Source organism: Antechinus flavipes, chromosome 2 (genome assembly GCF_016432865.1).
Source record: "Antechinus flavipes isolate AdamAnt ecotype Samford, QLD, Australia chromosome 2, AdamAnt_v2, whole genome shotgun sequence".
NCBI lineage: Eukaryota > Metazoa > Chordata > Mammalia > Dasyuromorphia > Dasyuridae > Antechinus > Antechinus flavipes.
The window spans coordinates 359882239-359902874 of NC_067399.1; the positions used below are offsets into that span (position 1 = coordinate 359882239).

Below are 20636 nucleotides of genomic sequence, written 5' to 3' on the forward strand. Positions count from 1 at the left end.
TCCTCCTCCAAAGTGACTCTGGCTCATCTCACTCCACCCCCTAATCCCTCCTTACAATTCTCTTAACCCCAAGCATTGAGCTAACATTAACTGTGAGAAAAGAAATCCAAACATGCTGATAGAGTTATTGTCCAATAGGTAATTAGCTTTAAGTGCTTGGTTGTCTGATTCAAGTACACCTATTCAGAGTTTCAGCCCTTTACAACTAGCTGGTACAATTTTTAAGAATTATAGGTATTATCTTCCCATGGAGGTATGGTAACCATTCAGCTCTATTGAATCCCTTATGTTTTCTTTTCCATTTTTACCTTTTAGGCTTCTCTTGGTTTTTTTTTTTTATTTTTTATTTAATAATTACTTTATATTGACAGAATCCATGCCAGAGTAATTTTTTTTTTTACAACATTATCCCTTGCACTCGTTTCTGTTCTGATTTTTTTCCCCTCCCTCCCTCCACCCCCTCCCCTAGATGGCAAGCAGTCCTTTATATGTTGGATATGTTGCAGTTTATCCTAGATACAATATATGTTTGCAGAACCGAACAGTTCTCTTGTTGCATAGGGAGAATTGGATTCAGAAGGTATAAATAACCCGGGAAGAAAAACAAAAGTGCAGATAGTTCACATTTGTTTCCCAGTGTTCTTTCTTTGGGTGTAGCTGCTTTTGTCCGTCATTTATCAATTGAAACTCAGGTCTCTTTGTCAAAGAAATCCACTTCCATCAAAATATGTCCTCATACAATATCGTTGTCGAAGTGTATAATGATCTCCTGGTTCTGCTCATTTCACTTAGCATCAGTTCATGTAAGTCTCGCCAGTCCTCTCTGTATTCATCCTGCTGGTCATTTTTTACAGAACAATAATATTCCATAACATTCATATACCACAATTTACCTAGCCATTCTCCAATTGATGGGCATCCATTCATTTTCCAGTTTCTAGCCACTACAAATAGAGCTGCTACAAACATTTTGGCACATACAGGTCCCTTTCCCTTCTTTAGTATTTCTTTGGGATATAAGCTCTCTTGGGTTTTAATATTAGAGATCAAATTTTGTGTTCTATTCTGGTCTTTTCCTTAAAAAAGTTTGAAATCCTTCTATTTCACTTAATGGCCAACCTTGAAGTAATATGCTTAATTTCCACACGTAAATGATTTTTGGTTGCAGTCCTAGCATCTTTACCTTCTAGAATATCATGTTCCATATCTTCAGTCCTTTAATGTTGTAGCTTGTAAACCCAATATAGTCCTAATTTTGGCTCTCCAAAATTTGAGACTTGCAATATTTTCCCTTGATCTGATAGTTCTGCAATTTGACTATAAAGTTAATTGATTTTTTTTTTTGCGGGGGGGGGGGGGGAGAGGGGGAGGGGTTGGGAGGGGATCTCTTTCCTGAAGTGATAAGTGAATTCTTTTAATGAGAATTTTGTCCTCTTTTTCCAGGACATTACAGAAGCTTTCTTTGGCAATTTCTTGAAAGATGTTGTCTGGGTCCTCTTTTTGATTATGACTTTTGGATGGTCTAAAAATTCTGATATTGTCTTTCCTGGATATATTTTCCAAGTGAATAATTTTATCCATGAGGTATTTTACAGTTTCTTCTATTTTTTTCATTCTTTTGAACTTATTTGATTAATTCTTTATGTCTCATAGAGTCATTAACTTCCACTCAGCCAGCTCTAACTTTCAAGGAGTTTTTTTCCCTCACTTAGCTATTGAACTTCTTGTTCCATTTGGCCAATTCTAGTTTTTAAGTACTTGCTTTCTTTTTCTAAGCTGTAACTTTTTTCATGATTCTCTTGGTTCACTCTCATTTCTTTTTCCAATTGTCTTCTACCTCTTTTCTATGATTTTAAGCTCCTTTTTAAGGTCTTCCATGAATTCTTTCTGAGCTTGAGACTTTCCCATTTTTCTTTGGGATTTTGTCCATAGGTGTTTTGATATTGTACTCTTCTAAGTTTGTCTTGAACTTCTCTATCAGATTTTTTTTTAATTTGGTATTTGATCATCTTTTTCTGTTCTTTTTCCTTTCTTTTAGATTTGTTCCTGAAGGGGATGAGAAAGGGATCGATACTTTCTCAGGCTTCTTGTTCCAGAGGTTGTAGGTCTTGGCTGCACTAATGTTGACCTAAAGCCACAGCAACCCCACATGTCTGTTCTAGGCTGAGGGAATAGAGTGGAGGGAGGGAAGGTGACTGGCCATACTGGAGACTGTAGAAGTCTGGCAGTTGATCTACTAAGCCAAAGTTATAGTGCTGATATCTTGAGTATGCTGAGATTGGTGGGATATTTCTGTGATTCCTCAGGGATACTGAAACAAGTGGCAATCTTGTTCACTTGTGGCTTCATACTTGCTTAGGCAACTGTATGATTGTTGTCTAACTCTTTGCCCAAGACTACACTGAATTACTGGAGTTCTAGCCACAAACACTGCCTGTTTGCCCAAGGTTACAATGAAACATGTGGCAGTTCTCAGAGTTGGAACGTGTCTATTCCCTTGGCTATACTGAGGCAAGTAAAGAATTCTGGGTGTTGGCATTTGCCTACTCTACTGCACTGGGGCTCAGGATTTCCCACAGATTTTCTGGGGTGGCTCTTGCAGTTGGCTTCCTGGAATGCTGTCTGTCCTATACTGTGCTCCCCTGGTACCAGAATGAGACAGACCTTACCTGCCAATCTTTCAAGTTTCCAGGGCTCAAAGTCTGTTTCACCCCATCTTTTTGCTGGTTTTTCTGTTCCAGGACTTGTTTGGGGGTATTACTTTATTGTTGTTTGAAGGTGAATATGTTACTGCTTATTCTGTCATATTGGCTCCCAGAGGTCCTATCACTGAGTCTGGATTTGATGAAACCCATAGCTTAATAATGACTCTGGTAGTATATGTATTGTTCAAAATAAGTAGCATAGGTAAATGTTTCTGGAGATTGTATAAGAATTATATAAGCATTGTAAAAGAAATACTTATGTGAGGGATCCAGGAACCAGACCAAGTAAGTGTGAAGGAGAATATTAAGATGAAGGTCAAAGGAGATAGAAACAGAAGTGATGTTGCAATTGGATATTCAACAGACCAAGCTGACAGAAATAGTAAATAGATTAGAAATCTGAGAAATAAATCACAAGCATAGCATGCAAGGCATGATATAATAGAAATTAGAAAGGTAAATTATCCAGCCACCTCCTGGAGCTTTCTCTCTGGCAAAGCAGAGTCATGAAAGTTTTTTCAATTATCTTATAAATCACTTTATTCTTCAAAAGGTGAAAGAAACAATATGGACAATATGGGTAAATGAAGTTCTGGATCTAATTCTCACCAATAACTGGTCGTTATTGGGTTAGAAATAAAGAAAATCTTCAAAGAAAATGATCACAAGTCTGACAAACACCCTAGATTTTAAGAAAGTAGATTTCAAAGGTTTCTAAGGAATGATAAATAGGGTTATCTTGAACTAAAATGTTTCAGGGGAAGTCAGACAGAAAAAACCCAGGAATGAAATTCTGAAAATATAAAGGGAAACAATTCCAGTAAAGGGGGTGGGAGGAAACATATTTATCTAAAGGAATTGAGATGTACACAAGAAATTCACCACCTAACTTAGCTTTTAAAAAAAAATATAAAGAACATAGAAATAAAAACAATGGAAGATAAAGATAATCATTGTATAGTCTTTTTAAAATAGTGTCTGGAATGCTAAATCTCAGAATAAATCTTCAGAACCTGAAACTGACAAGTGAAGCTAAGAACAATAAAAGATTTTGCAGGTTGGTTTCTTTTGTCTTCTTTTGTTTTAATTTTTAATTATGTTGGAAAAAAAAGGTGGCTCAAGGGAGAGAAGGACCTTTGGGTAGAAATGGGATAACCATAATTGACCACAGTGAGAAGGCAAAGTTGCTCAAGCAAAGTTGCTCAATTCTTTTTCTTTCTGTTTTCTCTGCAAGGAGTGATATTTATATTGGAAATGACAAGGGGAACAAATGACTAACATGGCATCAATTCTTCAGATAAGTTAGGAGCCAGTAAAAGAACAGCTAGTAACTAATAAATCAAAAATTCATTATGCTCCTGAATGTTGCACAAACCAGATTAAAATGTAATTAGGAAATTTTAACAACATACAGTAAAAATACAAATGAACAAAAATAAAATTAATTTGTGGTTTTCTAAGTCAATATGAGATTTTTATGGATAGCTTAATGGCCACTTTCTATTTGAGTGTGACACCACTGCTGTAGAGGACCAGTAAATATTTAGTGATGACTTGCTATGAGGGACTGGTATGACATACAGCACCTAGCACAGTGTCCTGTACAAAGCAAGTTCTCAATAAGTGTTTATTTTCAATTAAAATAATTGTGGTCATACCTATACTACAGAAAGCAGTCAAAGGGGTTAGGAATTCTACATAAACTGAATAGTCTGTATTCTGAGGAGGAAATGTATAATTTCTTTCTCTTCCTATCCTCTTCTTTTCTTGGCAGACTGCTTTGCTTGTCAATATCAATATGAGTCACAGCCTTGTCCCAGCAGGTGAAGAACCGTGTAATTGGGATAATTGTTTAAAAAAAAAAAAAAAGATGTTAATAGTGAAGAACTGCTCTGGTCAAGTCTTCAGAAATTCTGCCAAAAGGAATACTGAACCAGCATACTGGGATAGCTCCTTGCTTTTTGCTCTCTCTCTTTTTTTTTTTTTTAGCAGCAAAATAACAGTTTTTAAAGGGCATATTTGTATGTGGAGAGGAGAAATAATAGGGTCATAGCTCTTGAGCTGGAAGGAATCCCAAGAGGTCATTTAGTCCAACCCTTTCATTTTGATGCTATTCTAACGATAGAGAATTGATGTGAGAATGCCCTTTTTGGTCGGAGGCACAGGTTCAACATGAAAGAATTCACAAACCCGAAATCTTAGTGGCAAAAAGGAAGTTTTATTTTTTTCCACTAAGAGGCTCTCTCTTAGAGGACAAATGTCTTAATGAAGAGATTTGCAAAGAATGTGTTAACAGAAACATATTTTATGAAAAACATATTTTAAATCTTGGGCTGAGGGCAATTTAAATTGATTATCAGACCAAGATCTCCCAAATGATTGAAATTACTTTGAAGGCTTTTTCCAGAATTTGGAGTTTCCTGGATGGGGATCCCAAAAGATCAATGGGGGAGGGGAAGGGTGATTTGCCCGAGATTTCCAATTGAATGATGCTGCTTATCTTAGAAAAAGGCCCATGTGGAAGATATGCTCCCTTCCAGACTCTGGGAGACCTCAAATCTCCCTTCTTTTACAGATCAAAGGGGACACAGGTTCAGAATGATTATTTTACAGATTCAAGGGGCCACAATTTCAGAGTGATTATTTTACAGATTAGAGTGGACATAATTTCAGAGTTCACCTGCATCATTTCTCCGCCCTCAAGCAGTTACCCCCAAAATTCACTTGGGATAAAGGGGCAAAGGTCTCATTTTACTGTAACTTCTTTGAGCTGACAAGGGTCGTAGAGATATCCCCAAGTTTACGGGTGTGGGGGAGAGGGAAGGAGAGAGAGGGGTTTCAAGCCAGAAGGAGAAGTGTAAGATCTGAAACAGCAGCAGCAGCATATAAGGGATATTGTGTGCCCCAGTCAGTCATCCCATGATTTTCAGGTGAAAGAACAGTTGAAAATTTGCACCTTGAGGCCTAGAGGAAACAAATTTCAGGAGCAGATTAAAAGTGGGGTGTCATCTAGGGTGGAGATGATGACTTTTTTTTTTTTTTTTTTGCAAAAAAAAGGTCCCATCTGTGGGCTGCCTTAAGGATGCTGATAGCCCAGCAAACAATGCTGTACAACCCTCACTGTCCACAGAACTCCCAAGCTGAAAGTAGTTAAGGAGTTAACTACTGGCAGGGGTCTTACAATTCTAAGGAGTTAATTGCTGGCAGGGGCATAGAATGCTAATCAAGAAAAGTAGGAAAGAAAATGCTGGGAGCAAAGTTCTCATCTTTGGAGTGAGAAAAAGGTAGAAGAGTGAAAGTGAGGGAAAGAAGAATCCAGGTCCATTCCACCCTTCTTTCTCCAGAGTGCTCACAGGAGAACTCTGAAATACCTGAGAAGTAAAAGTTGGACTGTTTGTCTCTCTGCAAGGAGTGAAGGCAGGCTTAGCAAATGCTTTGATGCTTTCTGAGCCTTCCCAGCCCTGCAGGGAAAAAAATTTCTACCTAGTTAACAAAACTGAAAGCAGTTTGAAATCCCCTGCAAGGGAGTATTTGCATAAAGTAGATCTACTTGCCAGTCTCCACCTGGGTATATGCCCCTTCTCTGAACTGGCTTCAGGAGACAGGGAGGTTTAACAGCTTTCTCAGAATTCACTTGGGCACAAATTGGGCAGGCCTGCAGACCTGTTTAATTGTTTCTCCCAGCTTGTGACTAGTGAAAATGTGTTTCACCAGGGATTGGAGAGCATTTCTCCCCAGGTGCATGGCCTGACGGAGGCCAAAGATCAGTTTCCACTGAGTCTGAGAACATTTGAAACTATCCAAAGGGAGAAAGAATGTACCCCCTTTCTTCTGCAAGAGTTTTCTCCTGTGAATAATAAGAAGGGGTATAAGAATCAGGGAGCTGGGGAATTAAAGGTGCCATGGTCAGAGGTAAATGGACAGCAGCTTTAGCAGCTTAATCTGCAAACCTGTTTCCCTTAATCTGAAAAGAATCTTCCTTCTGGTGTCCTTTACAAAATGACTGAAACCTCCCTTGCAACAGGTTGCAACAGATGCAGAATTTCTCCTTCGTGTTTAATGGGAGAATTCTTTGCTGTCAACAGATCCCTCTCTCTCCATATAGCCCCGTGAGCATGCAAAGTATAACTATTCACTTTCATTCCCTTCCCCAGTTCCAAAGCTTAAGGATACTGATAGCCAATAAGTTCAGCTTTCTGGTCAGAAGTCTCAAAAGGCAGTGGCTTAGCTTCTAGGGTATCATTGAGAGTCACCACAAAATAACTTGCCTTTCTTTTGCCATTTTCAAGAAGGCTGGACTCTCTGGAGAATTTCTCTTAAGTCAGATCTGCTGGAGTAGACAGAATCTAGAGCTTCTTCACAATTATGGATAATTTCTCCCGGTTGGGAGGGATCAGGGAGCAGGGTGAGCAGGATTTAGGGTGTGGCACACTCGGAGAATTAGTTCCGGGGTATCTAGCAGGAGCGTTTGATAAATAAGTCTCCTACTCGAAAGCCACTGGTGCCCTTTGGCTACTAAAATGCTCTGGACAGGTGGGGAGTTAAAACCTCTAACGGCTGTCCCAAGGTTAAAATGTACTGGATCTCAAGATCTCTTAACTCTCTTAACTAAAAGTTTATATGTAAAAAATTTCTCTGGAGGTCTGAGAAGAGAAGATTGGGTCACCAATTTCACCATTAAATCACACCCCAATAAGGGAACCAGAGGAGGGAATAATAAATGAGCATTTAAATGACAGGTTACCAAGCTGGTGAGGCAGAGGAGAGGTCTCAAGACAGCTCTTGAGTTCCCCTGCAATCCCCACTCTATAGGGGAGGGGTAAGAGACCAGAGTCGCAGAGCAAGAGTGAAGGAGAAGCCCAAAAAGAAATCCAATAGTTTTACCGGCCACCAGGTGTTGGGTTGTCATGGTGGATGGAGGAGGAACTTGACCAAGCCCGAAATTCCTACCAGAGGGCAGGGCACTGGGGGGGACAGTTGGACCCCTGTAGGCAGTCCCTCCTCCAGTGCTTCTCCTACTCGAACTCAGGACAAGGACTGGGGAATTTAAATCATGGACTTTTATGGTTCCTGGAAATAGCAGCCAAGAGTAGTTTTTCTCCAAAGCTCGCTTTAGTTCCATGGCCTTTCTCCATGGCTACAGCCTGATTCCTATAATTAAACATTCCAACATCTGTTTTTAAGGGAGAAATTTGAGGGACCAAATCTGACTTCTACAACTTCCTCCATATATCTGGGGCAGATTGTTTAACATTAACAATTTTACATAGTAGGAAACTGAGGCCTAGAAAGGTTAATTGACTAACTGAAGCTCATACCTGTAACAATAAGTATCAAAGGTAGATTTGAATCCAAGTCTTTTGATATCAAACTCATGTGAGTAAATATGATAATTCAATTTGATTACACTTTTTATTTATTTACTTTTCAACTTGAATTAAAAATAAGAAAGGGGGGAAAATATTGCCATGTGCAACATGATCATGAGGATTCAAAATATAAAGCAATAAATTTCCATTTCAAGAAAGCCTATATAATAAATACTTCACATTGTATTCAGAGTGGTGTATCTTTGCTTCCTTACAAGTTTTCTTTTGTTCTCTGAGATGTACTTTTTATTTTGTTCTTTTTTCCCCTCCTTCCTTTCCTCACCCCAAGTAGGCTACAATTAAGGGCAAATATATGTGTGTGTACAAACACAGTGAGACACAAATATACACACAATATATAGTGTACATATACATATATACACATGAATACATTTGGAACTATGCTTAAAAAGTTATCAAACTGCATATCCTTTGATCCAGCAGTATTACTACTGGGATTATACCCCAAAGAGAACCTAAAGGAGGGAAAGGGGCCCACATGTGCAAAAATGTTTGTGGCAGCCCTCTTTATAGTGACAACAAATTGGAAACTGAGTGGATGCCCATCAATTGGAGAATGGTTAAATAAATTATGGTATATGAATATTATGGAACATGACTGTTCTGTAAGAACAGTTTCTGTAAGAAACAACCAGCAGTATGATTTCAGAAAGGCCTGGAGAGATTTACATGAACTGATGCTGAGTGAAATGAGCAGAACCAGAAGATTATTATACACGGCAACAACAAGAGTATTCAACAATCAGTTCTGATGGATATGGCTCTCTTCAACATTGAGATGATTCAAACCTGTTCCACTTGTGCAGTGATGAAGAGAACCATCTCCACCCAGAGAGAGAATCATGGGAACAGCATGTGGAACACAACCTAGTATTCTCACTCTCTCTGTTGTTATTTACTTGCATTTTTTCTCAGTTTTTCTTTTTCTTCCTTTTTGATCTGATTTTTCTTGTGCAACAAGATAACTATAAATATAAATATAAATATAAATACATATATTGGATCTAACATGTATTTCAGCATATTTAATATATATTGGACTATCTGCCAGATAGGAGAGGGGATGAGGGGAAGAAGGGGAAAATGTGGAACAATAGGTTATGCAAGGGTCAGTGTTGGAAAAATTAGCCATGCATATGCTTCTTAAATAAAAAGCTTTAATTAAAAAAAAAAACATTTAGTCCCAGGACTCACCACTTGCTTTTCAGCAGAGCTAGCCTAGAAGTGTTTCCACCTCACAATGGCCAAACCTCTCTCTTTTTTAGAACTTCTCTAATAGACCCAGGAGGACCCCTGTTTTACCCCAATTCTTCTTTATTTTTTACCATTCTACATTCACCCTGAGGTACTATTTTGACTTGTTTATATGGGAAATTTGGAGAACATGGAATTTTCAGACCTATTCCTATAATCCTTTTCCCATTACAATTTTTAAAAGCATAATAAATGTATGCTTTAAACAATTTACAAATTTTCCCAATAGATTTCAAGTTAATCAGGGAATGATATCTTTTTCTAAATTTTGTTTTATTCTAAATTTAAGAAATAAAACAAGTATTTCTATAACAGAATGGGGGAAAGATGATTGCACACTTTTCTGGATATGATATATAATTTGCTATTCTTTTAGAAAGTATATTATGAAGTTATCATGTAACTTCATTTTTTAAACTTTTTTTTTACTTCCTCCTCTCTCCCCTGGAGATGCCTTGAGGCCAATACTTTTGCTGAATGTTAATGTTTAGTTTGGAAAAAATAAATCTATGATTAGCCCAGCACACTCTGCCTCGTATTTCCTTCATCATTCTCACATCCTGTCCTTTCTTCTTATATAGTCTATTAAATGCCAATGTTTGCTGTGAAGGTACATCAACAAAGTTTTATTGCATTTAGGTCTATGTAAAACTGTGTTGTTGATTTAAAAAAAAAAGCAAGAGATACACAAGTTTTCAGTGTAAGTGACCATTGCTTTTGCTTTTTCTGACTCCATTTCCCCATAAAGACTCCTTGTCATGTCTAGTAGTCTATGCCTACTCTAGCATTAAAGCTACCCAGAATTATAAGCACATCTATGATGAGAGTCTCAAGTTCTTCACAAAATTTTCTTTGATCTCATAATGGAAACATATACTCTGATGATGGTGGTATGGTACTTTTCTACAAGTGGCACTTACATTGTCATGATTCTTTCCCTCACAACTTTTGATAGTAATACAAGATTTTTGACTAGATTAGTTTTAATTACAAAAGATGCATCAGCTTCCTACCACTCCCCTCCACTTCTTCCATTACTGAAAAAAAGAAAAAAAAAAAACATGTATTCATCAGTGACTTTGGTAAGCAGGTCTTCATTTCATAGTCTTGTTTCACTCAGGGTTGCTATTTGGATGTAATTACCTACTTAGTTCTCTCTTAAAAGAGCTGTTTATCTTTCAAGTCAACTGAATTTCATGTTGTCCATAAGTATGCACACATGCCATGTACTGATAGTGAAAACAATAACTTTTGTTAAGTGCAAAAGTTATAGCGTGTTTTTGTGGAATCTCCCTCCAAGCATGGGCAGGATAGAAGGGATACAGGCATTATCACTGTCTCACAGCTGGATGGGCTCCCAGCCATGATGAAATTGGCTTAAAACATATGGTAAATTAATAGAGGAGCTAGGTCTCCAACTAAAGACATCTAACCTGTAATTGAACCACTGAATCTCTTTCCTTCTGTATATGGAATATGTGTATTAAACTGTATTATAATTAAGTATATATATACAAAAATACTAGTGAGTCTATGAGTACATATATATATAATCTGTTTTGGCAATGTTTGTTCTCTTGTTAGAATTTAAATCCAAGTTCTCAAAATGAGAACTTGATATCTTAAATGGAAAATCTATTGGAACAAAAGCATCTCTTCCTGTTATTTAACCCAGTAGGTAATTTACTAATTTACTAATAGTAAGAAATAAATGAAAGAAATAGTGTGTTTGGGTGTCTGGGAGCTGATGACAGCTGAAAAAATGAATAAAATAAAAACACTGCCATTGTTATATAGCTATTTAAGGTGGTCAAGTATTCAAGTGTTCATTTCAAGCCAAAAATAAGTATTGCCTTCTTTTACAAATTTTAATATCCCCCAGAAACCTTCTCATTTTACATTTTGATCTTATTATTGGATTGTCTCCAGATGGGTCTATGATTGGGATTCATACAAGTTTCTGATCTTAGGACTTCCTCTCTACCATAAATCATCTTTTATGGCCTCTCTCCCCTTTATTACTTCCTTTCTCCTGCTCATTGTTCATCTATATTAAACAACATTAAGTCCAGGGAACATTTGAGATCTGTTCCAAATTTGGTTGAAAATTACTTTGGAAGCCAACTGCTGAATTTTCCTAATTTTTCCCCCATTTGGGACCCTCGGTTCTTTCTAGTTGTTGAAAAAGGCGACAGTGGACCAGTTCTGGATAATATTCTTCCTTTTAAGGTCCATTTCTCAATGGCATCAACAACCAACTCATGTTTCCTCAAGAATCTATCTCCTGATTCAATATTGGGGAGCTAAGTTCATTTCCCTGGGCTATGAATGACCTTTTGGTGAGCTGTGAATTTTCTACCTTGTTAGTCACCATGTAGCAATATATCAGAGCTGTATAAGGATCACCACTGAAAAGTTGATTTTTGTTTTTTGCAGGATGGTACAAAGAATTCTGGCCTCAAGTTCGGTCTACTCATAGGTCTCCATGGTGCTATATTTTATTTTTTGCTCAATAAGAGCTTTTCCTAAAAAGTTAAATGTATATTCATTGATTACTTTTTATTTTCATAAGAAATCTAAACAAAAGATTTTTTCCTTTGGTTATTGAACTCATCTTTTATCTCTCAAGAATAGCAAATTTCTTCAGAAGCTAATTTTGATAAAGCCCAAGGCTTACCTGTTTAAGAGGATGAAGATAACAGTAAGAATTCCTAGCTGTGTGACCCTGGGCAAGTCACTTAACTCCAATTACCTCAGCAAAAAAAAAAAAAAAGGAAAAAAAAAGAATTTCTTACACATTAGCAGTTTTCAAAATTTACATCTGAACATCACAATTCTAGTAAAGCGAGTATCCCAAGTTATCTTATTCCCTAGCTCAAGGGTGTCAAACATAAACTGTTATAGTGTTCTAGTATACACTAGACCAGCCTTCATTTCAGCAGAGTAATCACCACGAGTATAGCCAAAGATAAAGTCCAAATTCTTTCTCCTTCACAATCTAGTTTCCTTGTTTGGGGCCCAGGCCAGGTTTCTGGAGCTCCTCCAGAATGTGTCTTGTTTTCTGTGGGGGAGACAGAAGAACCACCACAACAGTCTCTGTCTTGAAGTCTCCCTGAGCCCCAGAGCTTGTGCTTTAGTCTCCAGGCCTCTCTCTTCCCTGAGCATGTTCCAATCCCCAAGAGAACCTCCAGGAGCCTGACCAAAGATGAAGTGTCTCTCATTCAGTGCTTGTTGGCTACATGCTACTATAATTACGTCATCATAGGTGTGAATCTTGTAGAATAGGTGTCAATCTTGTAGAACTATATTAAGTACTAAGTACATGTACTGAACTAGAGAACTATTAATCACCATGCTAAACTAGATAATAATTGTATCATCAATTCCATGAGTTAACACCTTGTAAGAATCCTTATTTCAAGTACAGAGTTCTGGCCCATTACATCACCTGCTTTCTTTTGTTTTATAACATAGAGGTCACACTCTCTCTGACTTCTCAGGGAGGTGAGAAACCCAAAAAAGAGGTCATCATGCCTCCCTAACTTCTCATAAAAAGGGTGAAAACACCAAAAAAGGAGGTGATCAGGCCCTCCCTGACATCTCAGAAAGGGAGATGAAAATACCAAAGGGAAATCAAACTAGATTTGTGTGTTTCTGAAGGGTCTCACTTGAAACAGGTATACATATATCCATCAACATAGAAGGTATTACACAAGCACATAGTAATATGGCACAGGCTAGTAGTAATGTAATAAACAACATGAATCAACATGAGGAATTATCCATGTTCATAAGTCCTAGAAATAATCCAAAACCAATCTATCATACTTTACTTCATGTGTCAGGGAATCCAATGATTCCTGCAAGTTTTGAAGTCCTGCAATAATCTCATCATGTGTCAGGGAATCTAATGATTCCTGCTGGTTTTGAAGTTCTGCAATGGTTTTATCAACAATTTTTTCATCTCAGGGAATCCAATGATTCCTGAGGGTTTTTAAGTTCTGTAACAGTCTCATTATCAGCCATGCTCTTTCAGTGTCAGATGTTTCTTAGGTCTTCTCCTTTGTTTTGAGGTTTTTTCCCTTTTTCTGTCTCTCTCTGATAGACAAGGAAAATACAGCTCGTTAGCACCCATCTGATTCCTTCTCCATCTGTAGAGATACAAGCAAACCCTCTTCCCCCAAGCAGTAAACCTCTCTAGTCCCTTCCATTCACCACTTTCTGGATCTCTCCAAATCACTTGGAGATTATATTGGAGCTGCTCGCACTGAACACTGTTCTTCTGTTGGGTTATAAAGCCTGTATTCTCCCCAATTATAATCCCTTTCTCTCATCTGATTGCTTCTCTGCTGACTGATCATACCAGAATACTGAACTTCTAAAGACTCTCTGGGTGTAAACTCGGCTGCCATCATGCCCCACCTGTTTTTTGTTTGAGGTCTTGGAGCTGAGCCCCGCCTCTCATTTCCCTGAGCCAATTTATATTCTGAGGCCCAATGGTAGCAGCTTTGGTAGGTAGCATTTTGGACACAGGGTTTTGGGTCTTGTTCTCTCATCCTGTCTTGTCAGTCTATCTCTATGCCAACATTGAGCTTTCAAATGCCCTACTTTACCACGTTGAAAGCATTGATGAGTCTCTGCATTCACCAATAGTTCATGTGACAGCTATCTGCAGACATCCCACAAAATCAGCAAAGGGTCCATTTGGACCTTGCACTATTTTCGTGAAGCCTTTCCCTCTATCTTGTTTTCCTGGGAGGGTGCCCCATGCTTTGATAGCAGCAACAGCAATTTTCTCATATGCTATCAAAGGGTAATTAATCTGTGCTAAAGTGTCTGCATACTGACCTTTATCTGCTAGTTTGCCTATTTTGTTGGTCTTGTATTCAACGTAGTTCACTATACTCCAAAAGCCACAACAAGTTTTGTCCAGGTTCTAAACATGTCCTTGCTATATATTTCCAGTCACTAGGGGTTAAAATTTCATAAGCTAAATTCTCTAATATCATCCTAATATATAAGTCAATGTGGCCCCATAAAGAGTGCAACCCTTTTTCAAATCCTTTATAATTTCCAGATCAAAAGGATTGTATCTTCTTCTTTCTTAATCTGATGAGTCAAATTCTTGAATAACAGAGTATGCTTCTATTAAATCAGATATATCCTGTCCTTTTTTTTTTTTTTTTTTGCTTTAACTAATGCCTTTTGTAATCTTGTCATAGGCTGCTTCATAAATGGTGTTGTTATTTGTTACTGCCCCTCTCCTCCTCCTTCTCTCTCCACCCATGAAGGCTTAATTGAGGGGGAAGGTCAAGGGATGGGGAGTGCCCTAATGGCTCAGCATTGTACTTAACTCCTTTCTTATCTAATTCTTCATGCTTTTCGACTGCTACATTAGTACCCTCTCTCTCCTACACTTTCTTCTTTTTCCTTATTTTAATAACTTATGTAATTCCCTAAAGCTAATTGTATTGTTATATGTATAGAATGCTTCTTTAGGAAATGAATCAGGACCATTATCATTATAATATTCAATTAATTGCTCTCCTACTGTTAGAGTTCAAATGTTGGAGTTAGTTCTTCTCAAAGGCACAGCCGGTTTAGAGGCTTGGAGCCCTTCGGATGTCTCCAAATCCAAAGGTTCTGTCTTTCAGCCTCTGCCTCTGCTTTCTTCTGCCTCCAACCAAGACAGAGATGGAAGGTCTCTCTTATCTCCTTCTGGGGAGCCCAGCCACCAACTTGCCGCGGAGAAAGGGCTTCTGGCGTAGCTCCACTGAAGTCCGGCAAAAGTGTTCTCTGCAGCAGAGTCGTTCCTCTCGAGTCCAGCGCGATCAGCCAGCCAAGAGGAAAAAAGTGTATTCTGGAATGGCTGTCTCGCCTTATATGTGAACCTTCTGAAAGAATGGGATTATGGGTTTTCTCCCATAGTGCTCTCTGGCCCAAAGAGCTTTAAGGTGTGGACTCTCTTGAAGTTAGAAAGTGTACTTTGTGAAGCTAGCATACTTATGGACTCCAATGAGTAAAGGTGGGAACACAAGCCTTGTCTTGATTAGTTCTACTTAGTACCTTGTTTCAGGTTCTGGCCAAAACAACTTCTTGTAAGATTAGATCAACTCTAATTACTTAGCAGTTAGTAAGGATTCCAACATCCTACTAGTTTCCACTTGTCTGGCTCTAATTCTTTTTCCTTAGAGAACCAAGGAGATGAGTACTATAATGATCAAAGATGGAATCTCTCATCCAGTCCTTGTTAGTTCTGATATACTTTATTATAATTACATCATCGTAGGTGTGAATCTTGTAGAATAGGTGTCAATCTTGTAGAACTATATTAATTACTAAGTACATGTAAACTAGAGAACTATTAATCACCATGCTAAACTAGATAACCATTGTATTATCAATTCCATTGAATTGGCACCTTGTAAGAATCCTTGTTTCAGTTACAGAGTTCTGGCCCATTATAGACTGTGAGCTACTTGGCTAGTAAAACTCTCAAGTATAGTCTAAATATAATTGAGAAATATTTAACAAAATAAAGATACAATATAACATAGATAATGTTAATATGCAATTTTCTAAGTCAATATACATGCACAGGGATTCCTTATGAATGGTGTAATGGCCTCAGTTTCTATTAGATTCAGACACCATTACCCTAAATCAAGAAAGTTATTGCTCTACAATTATTACACAGATAGTAGAAACAAAGTTTCTAAGTGACTTGCTTAAGAATCACAGTTTTTGAAACAGAATTTGAATTCAGATTATTACTAATTCCAAATCCAGTATTCTATATCCTAAACAACCTAGTCATTCATGTAGGCACTCCTTTCACCAATTCAGATGACAGCTCCAACACACCTTTTCATCTTGTGTAATTCTTTCCCATATTTGTACATAAATTAGATTCTCCAAAGAGGAGATAGTGTGTAAGATACTTTCCTCTGGTTCTTTTTGTACTTGCGTACAATCAGGTCCAATAAAGCTGGTAAAGTAAGGTTGTCTTTCTGTTACTCTTCACTGTCCCTGTATGACTGGCCCACTTCCTTTTCTAGTCTTATAAATCCTCACTGAAGGGTTTCATTCCATTCTTTGCATACAAGTTATCATTGGTAACATATAGTAGCCTGCTTATATCTACTATGTGCCTTTGGGGTTACCTGCAATTTTTATACTTTTGAGACCCTGTTGTTTTAAGATTTTCAGCCAAACCTGGAGAGGCTTACATGAACTAATGCTGAGTGAAATGAGCAGGGCCAGGAGATCATTATATACTTCAACAACAATACTAAATGATGATCAATTCTGATAGATCTGGCCATCTTCAACAATGAGATGAACCAAATCAGTTCCAATGGAGCAGTAATGAACTGAACCAGCTACACCCAGTGAAAGAACTCTGGGAGATGACTAAGAACCATTACATTAAATTCCCAATACCTATATTTTTGCCTGCCTGCATTTTTGATTTCCTTCACAGGTTAATTGTACAATATTTCAGAATCCAATTCTTTTTGTACAGCAAAATAACAGTTTGGTCATGTATACTTATTTTGTATTTAATTTATACTTTAATATATTTAACATGTACTGGTCATCCTGCCATCTAGGGGAGGGGATGGGGGGAAAGGAGGGGAAAAATTGGAACAAAAGGTTTGGCAATTGTCAATGCTGTAAAATTACCCATACATATAACTTGTAAATAAAAAGCTATTTGAAAAAAGATTTTAAAAAAGATTTTCAGCCAAAGAACATGTCCCAGTTGGCAGTGAACTTTTAAAGCCTTATTTTAAAAAATTAATTCCTTTTATCTCTATACACAGAATACAAGTGAGTGCTCTGTTTCTAATAGATATTCATTCATTAGAATACGGAGGGTCAAACAGGGACTGGCTAACCACCAGAGGGAACTTTTGCCCTGAGGATAAGTCTAATGATTTCTTGTCTTTCTGATTTTTATGATTATTCTCCAATTTACCAAATTGTATTGGCCCCTTTGCCCTGACCAGCCACTATCCTGCTTCATCAAACAGGAACTCAGCTCTTCCAGGACTATATTATTTATGGGACACACAATAGAATTTTTTCAGAGGTCATCAAAATTTCAAGAGACTTGATGGTAGCCTTCTGTTATTGGGAAGGTTAAGAATCTATTCATTAGTATGAGTCAGCAACTCTTTTAAACTTGATATGTCTTATTGTAGAAGACAACAAAATCAAATTGACAGAAAGAGTCTGGGTAAGAGTCTGGGTATATCTATTCCTTAGGCCACCCTCTCAATCATTCATACACAAAATGCCTAGGAAACCTGAGAGCAACACAACCTGCTCCATTTACCCAAAGAAACATTGTCTACAGGACACAATTCAATGCTAAAAATATTAATTAAATATCTACTGTGTGCAAGATTATCTTATTATTAAATATCACAAACTCATCATGACAAGAAAAAGATTCATTCTCTTTCCCCAAAAAACCTTTCTTTTCTTTTAGCCTCCCTATTTTTGCAGGTCCCACCATTCTTCAAAACCTACAACTATATCTCTGACTTTTATGTCCCCCATTTTCCACATCCAATCAGTTGCCAAATCTGGTTTTTTTAATTGTTTCAACATCTCATGTCCATTCCATTTTCTCTACTCATTGCAGTATAGTTTCTCTTTACTTCTTATCTGAACTGTTAAAATAGCATTCTAAATTGTCTTCTGCATGCAGTTTCTCCCCTCCTTAACCATTCCCCTAAATAGCTGCTGAACTTCCCTAAAACAGATTTTTTAAATTAAATAAAAGCTTAAAAGAAAAGAATTGAGAGAAAATATAGTTTTTGAAGATAAGGTGGTAATCTTACTTTAGAAATGGACTCTCTAAAAACTATAGGTCAAACAGAAATCAATGAATCTATGAAATAGAAAAAAGTATTAAAATAAGGACAAATGAGTGAAAAAAAGTGAATGCAAAGTATCAGATATTAAATACAATGGAAATGGAAACTAGATCAAAGTGATATTTGAAGAATCCCTGGACTCCTTAAAAAGCAATAATTTAAAAAATAAACTGGCCACTATATTTAAAATCAGTCAATAGGATTTATTAAGCACATATTACATACCAGTTACCAAAACAAACAAACAAACAAACAAAAAAAAAAAAAAAACAGTCCCTGCTCTCAAAGAGCTACAACTCTTTTTTAATGGGGGATGTAAATAAATATGAACAAACAAAACTTATACAAGAAAAATAGTGAACAGCCTCAGAAGGATGATGAAGATTAAGCAGGAGAAGGGAAGGGTTTCTTGCAGAAGATGAGACTTTAGCTGAGACGTAAAGAGAACCAGGGATCTAGAAGGCAGAAATAAAGAGGGAGAATATTCTAAGTAGGATAGATAGTCAGTGAAAAGAACACTGTCAGAATATGGAATGTTATGTTTGAAGCACAACAAGGAGTTTAAGGAACTTGATCATAGAATATATGGAGGAAAGTAAAATAAGGTATAAGAAAACTGAAAATATGTCAAAGAGCTACATTTTATTGTTATTGTTGAGTCTTTCTCAGTGATGTCCAACTCTTTGTGACTCCATTTGGGTTTTCTTGGCAAAGAATATTGGAGTAGTTTACCATTTCCTTCTCTAGTTCATTTTATATATGAGGAAACTGAGGCAAACAGGTTAAATGACTTGCCCAGATTAGTGTCTGAGGGTAGATTTGAACTCATGAAGATGAGTCTTCCTGAATCTAGACCCAGCACTCCAGACTGCACAAGGAGCAGGTAAGTAAGGGCTTTAAAACTAAACAGATAATTTTATATTTGACATAGGGGATGATAGGGAGTCAGTAGACATGACTGGATAGTCACTTGGTCAAACCTGAAAGAGAATGTACAATACTTGGTTCTTTTTCAGAAGCTAAGACCACATTGGTGTGAACCTTCACTTCAGTGGATGACTAGCATTATTACTACAAACTAATCTTTCCTTATTCATTTCCTGAAATAGCCATCTCTGAGCTCACTTGCATCTACTCTTGTTTTCATCCTCCATGACAACGAGGTTACAGTTAAGATAGATAAAATTACTGCTCTCATTAAAGTAGCAGGTGTAAATGTTGAATCATTGTGGCCTGGATTATTTACAAAGGCCCTGAACAAGTAAACATTGGAAGACTCATCTGCAATGTAGGAGTTGGTGGACCTGCCCCAGCTGCCCCAGATGAGGAGAAAGAAGAAAGAGAAAGCATAAAAATAAGGAGTATTATGATGACATGGGGTTTGGTCTTTTTGACTAAATATTTTTGTAACATTAGATAAAATGTTTGACTCAGTTAAAAAAGAGAGTTAGAATAGGGAGTTAAAAATAACACAGATTGTAAGACTAGGTGATTGACAATATGGTGATGCCCTTGATACTAATAGGGAAGTTAAGAAAAGATAACAGTTTAGGGGGAAAGTTTTTTTTAAATTATGTTTTGGACATATTTATTTTAAGATGTCTCTGGGGCATCCAGTTTAAGATTTCTACAAGGCAGTAAAGACTCAAAAATAGAGGTCAGGAAAGAGATTAGGGCTAGACAAAAAGATCTGGGTGTCATCTACATGAGATGATGATTTTAAAACCATGGGAACTTATGGAATCACAAGTTGAAGAAGAGAAATAGGTCCACGACAGGACCAAGGAGTGATGTGGATGAAAGCCCAGCAAAGGAAACAAGAAAAGGACAGTCACTCAAATAAGAAGAAAATCATGAGAGGACAATGTCATGAAAACGTAGCAAATAAAATATCAAAAAGAGAATGATCAATGTCAAATGCCACAGAAAAGTCAGGAAAGATGAGATTGAAAAAAGACCATTAAATTTGTTGATTAAGATTGATAATTGTGTTGGAACTATGCTCAGAAAGTTATCAAACTGTGCATACCCTTTGATCCAGCAGTGTTTCTACTGGGCTTATACCCCAAAGAGATACTAAAGAAAGGAAAGGGACCTGTATGTGCCAAAATGTTTGTGGCAGCCCTGTTTGTAGTGGCTAGAAGCTGGAAAATGAATGGATGTCCATCAATTGGAGAATGGTTGAGTAAATTGTGGTATATGAATGTTATGGAATATTATTGTTCTGTAAGGAATGACCAGCAGGATGAATACAGAGAGGACTGGCGAGACTTACATGAACTGATGAGTGAAATGAGCAGAACCAGGAGATCATTATATACCTCAATAATGATACTGTTTGAGGATGTATTCTGATGGAAGTGGATCTCTTCGATAAAGAGAGCCTTAATTGATCAAAG

The 20636-nt window shown here is 37.2% G+C and overlaps 1 pseudogene; it reads left to right on the plus strand.

Moving 5' to 3' along the window:
- Window positions 1-19635, plus strand: part of LOC127546698 (60S acidic ribosomal protein P1-like) — a 78360-nt pseudogene extending 58725 nt beyond the window's left edge.
- Window positions 19636-20636: the final 1001 nt, after the last annotated feature.